We start from the raw sequence: 4,966 nt of genomic DNA on the forward strand, positions 1-4,966 counted from the left end.
ATTCTAAACTTATTAGAATTCACTTGTGCCCATAAAACGAACCACACGAACTAGCCTTTGTTTATTTATTTTTTTACTTAGAAATTATACCTTTAAACTCCATATTTCAACAAATTCAATCATCTATATATAGTAATTCCTCAATCCACCACTAATTGCACCATTACTTTAAAGCATTCAGACCTTAATTTGCACCAAAATAATCTTTATTGGGGATTAATACTATCCCAAATTTTATTAGGTCTTGATCCAAAACAAGTTTCAAATGGAATTCTCTTACGATATTCACATATTTCCGAGAAATGGAGGAAGAAGCAGCAGCTGGATAATGATGGAAATATACAACAAAAACATATACATCACACACAGCTTCCACCATTCTGGTTCTGATTTTTCTTTGCTACAAATTAATTAACAATTAATAGCGCTCAAACAAAACCAACAAAATTTTCCTAGGTTTTGACAGTTTGGGAAACTCCATATCTTTCTGGAAAATAAAATGCAGCAGCCAATACACAACAAGAAGATGCTTGTAAGTATTATTACAAATAAGTTAGAAGTTTCAATACGAGTATTGATAGGCTTGCTGATGAGAGATGCCCCCATGAAACATAATACTACTTGATTATGATTTATGTGAATTACTATATATTTATTTTAGAACTATGTCTATATATGATCATTTTCCGTTCAACAAAACAGACTATATATATGTTAACTGATTAAATAAATGATTATGTACAATTCCTTATATATATCAGTACTGTATGTATGATGCATCTATTATGCCATTACAAATTAATTAAACCACCAACCCCATATATGATTATTGTATACGAGTACTGCTAAATACACATAATATGTGCGTACATAATACCCTTGAAAATTTATTACCTAATTTAAAATATTATTATTACTGAATTACCCTTAGTTTATTTTGGAAATTTCTAAAGATTTTTTTCCTTCTTCTTACTACAACAATTTTGGAAACAAATTAATTCATATGGCCACTAATCAAGATCTTATCTAACCTAGATGTGGTCACTTTATATTAGCTATGATATGAGACGAATTTTTTTTTTTTCATTTTTGTTTAAAACACAAATATTTTCATTAACCATGATTCGGTCTACTGATATTTTTTTTAAAAGAATAAAAATTCATGGATAAGATAATACTAGGACTTATTTTTTTAAATATATGCCTTAAGAAATGTCACGGTATTCATCTAATATTTATTTGTACAATGTACGATAATATAGGAGTAATACATTTTGTTTTGTTTTTTTCTTTTCATTTCCTTTTTCATTTGTATTTTAAATTTACAATTATAAATTCCTTCCTATTTTATATTTATAATTTCGAGCTCATTAAATTTATATAATATAATTTTATTGAGTAATTGATCGTTGTGCTCAATGTATGATATTATTTTCATAATTATATTCATTTTTTTTCGAGTTTACTAATTTATTATAATATATTGTCATATACTATATTTTTATTGAGTTATCGATCGATGTGCTCAACATATGACATTATTCACACAGTTATAGTCATAGATTTATGTTTGATAAGTTTTATTTCGATTTCACTAATTTGTTAGTATGATTTATTCATTAACCTATACTTTTATGAAATAATAAAAAAAAATAGTTAATGTATGATATTATTCTAAACATTTTACCTATCCCTTCATATTTTATATTTTTTGTTTCAAGCTCATTAACTTATTGTAATATAATGTCCTATAATATATTTTCATTTAGTAATCGATCAATGTATCAGCGTATGACATTATTTTCACTATTATAGTAATTTATTTTTATGTTTTAACTTTTATTTCATATTCACTAATTTATTATGATATATTGTCCTATAGTATATTTTTGTTGAGTTATTGATCAATGTGCTCAACGCATAACATTATTCTCACAATTCTAGTCATTCATTTACATTTTTTTAATTTTAATTTTAATTCCACTAATTTGTTATGATTTTTTTTATTAACTTGTACTTTTATGAAAATAATCAAAAAGTGTAACTAACGTATGATATTATTTTAACTATTTAAGCATTCCTTCGTATTTTATATTTTTATTTCATTCCTCGTAATTTTTTCTTATATATATATATATATATATATATAACTATTTTAATGTTTGTTAATGTAAACAAATGATTAATCAATTCAACAAAAATGGATCCACATATTATTATCATAGAAATATTTGCAAATATGAAACATTCTCTTGTAATGTGACAACTTTATACTTTTCTTGTTGACATAAATTAATAATAACATGTAATTTTATGAAAAAAAAAATTGCAGTCAATGTATAACATTATTATCACCGCTATTGTCATTTCTTTATATTTTTTAATTTGTTATTTCAATTTAACTAATTTATTATTATACTTATTCGCATAAAAATTATTGTGTTGAATATGTTTTGTTGTTATTATTGAGTAAGATGGTAAATGATTATAGTAATATGTGTGATATGTCATCTGTTCCACTCCTTTTGAAACAGATTATTAAATTCTATAGTATTATTATTGATTTATCGATTTGATGTACTCAATGTATGACATTATTCTCATAATTATAGTCATTCATTTATATTAATTTTTTATTCTTATTTCAATTTCACTAATTTAACATTATTGTTTCATTAACCTATTATTTTATGATATAATCAAATAATGTAGCTAACGTATGGTACTACTATAACCATTATAACAATTCCTTCCAATTTTATATATATTTTTTAATAACTATTACTTTTCATAATTTTTCTCATAATGTAGCTAACGTATGATACTACTATAACCATTATAACTATTCTCATAATTTTTTACTACTATAACTATTATTTTTCTATTATATATTTTTATTGAGTTATCGATTATTGTGCGCAACGTTCCCATAACTAAAATCATTCACTTATATTCCGTATTTTTTTTAATTTCTTTTTTTCAATTTCGTTAATTTATTTTGATTTTTTCATCAGCATATAGTTTTATGAAATAATCAAAGAATGCAGTTAATGTATGGTATTATCCTAACCATTATAGTAATTCATTCCTGTTTTATATTTTTATTTTAAATTCACTAATGTATTGCAATATAATGTCTTGTAACTATAAGAGTAATTGTGTTCTTCATTATATTGCAAATGTTACTATGGGAAAAGGCAAATGAAAATTTTAAAATCTTGGGACGTTGACGGTTCAAATTTCTTTATGAAATTATTATTATTTTTTGTTATCTTTTCTATTTTATTTTATTTTATTGCAATTTATTTCCATTAATATTGAGATATTTGAGTTTTTGTCTTATTATTATTTTTTAATATATTTTTTTCTTCAGAGATCCTATATTTTTGATATTGAGAGGGTGTTTGCCAAACACCTAATAATACTATAATATATTTGAATTTAAATTTTTTATATACATATTTCAGAGAAAATGCGATTATCACTCATAATAATAACAAAACATTCCAATAAATAAAGACTTATGAAAAAGAATTAGCACTAAAAAATTTGGCACAAATTTTGTTTGCATTTTGGCATAAATTTTGTTTTCATGGCACGAAAAAGTTGGCATGAATTTTTTTTAATGAAATAGATTTTATTCATCCACTATCATTCACCTATGACTTTCTGGAATGAAAAATTAATTAGACCAAATAAGTATTTTTAATTCTTACTATTAAGGAAAGATTATTGACGTTTATTGTTGTTAGTTTAAGGAAATAAAAATTTAATTATTAAGGAAAGATTATGGGTAATCTTTTCCTTAATAATTATCTAATCTTTCCTTAATAATTATCATGGGTAATTATGTAAATTATAAATTCAATCAAAATAAAATTAATTCCTTAATTTATAAAAATATATAAAATGACAAAAAAGTCCAATTAAGTGCGCACATATTATGTGCATTTAGCATTATTGTATACTATATTCCTCGAGTATGGACATCTATGCATGCATTTAAATACAAACATAACATTAATTAACATTAAATAAGAAATAATTAATTCGAATAATATTACCAATAAAATTTGAATTTATTACTTTCCAAATTCATTTTCATTTATTAATTACCACATTTATCTATTTTCATTTGACTCATTCTTTATATAGAGATTGAATTGATTTCTTATAAATTATGCAATATATGAAATCTTCTTTTGCAATTTTGGTTCTTTTAAAATATCAAATCGTAGAGTTATCTTTGCATGCTCTCTTTCTTCGAAGCATAGGGTGTAAACAAGTCAACAATATACTTTTATGATGAGAAAATTGATGAAAATGCACGGTGCAATATAAATGTATAGTTCGATCCAAAATTTAAAACTTATATTCAATTATTACCTATATGGAATAATTAGTTTCACCTAATTTTGTTATTTAAGTGTTAGTTTAGATTGATATACGTACGTTTGTCTAAATTGTTCATATTCAGCAAAAACAATGGGCATATTTTACTTTCTAGGATCGACCAAATCTTGGCCGACCGTGAAGTTATATTTTCTTTCTTTCTTTAATTTATACTATTTTTTTTTTGGGATCGTTCTGCATATAAATTACTCCATATAATTTTAATTGGGGTTTTTGGGTCCAAAGTCTTTAATTCAAGCAATTTCCGGAAACTCCTAAATACTAAAATAAAAGGAATATGTTGAAGTTTCAAAGTCTAGCAATAACTCTTACATATTATCAAAATAGCAAATTTATTTTTTTGCATTTTAAACGTTTTAAATGCATTTAATTAAATGTGACATATTAAACTATAAGTGAAATAACAAAGTAATAAGATTATTTAATGACGAAGACTTTTTTTTGTTTTTGTTTTATGCGTATCTTCGAAAGGTGGGTATTGCATGCGTTTGACGGGAATGGGAACTATATCCAAGAAACTGCATAAAGAGTTAAGAAGAATCTCATGGAATTT

This window comes from Salvia miltiorrhiza, chromosome 1 (genome assembly GCF_028751815.1).
Source record: "Salvia miltiorrhiza cultivar Shanhuang (shh) chromosome 1, IMPLAD_Smil_shh, whole genome shotgun sequence".
In the NCBI taxonomy this organism is placed as follows: Eukaryota; Viridiplantae; Streptophyta; class Magnoliopsida; order Lamiales; family Lamiaceae; genus Salvia; species Salvia miltiorrhiza.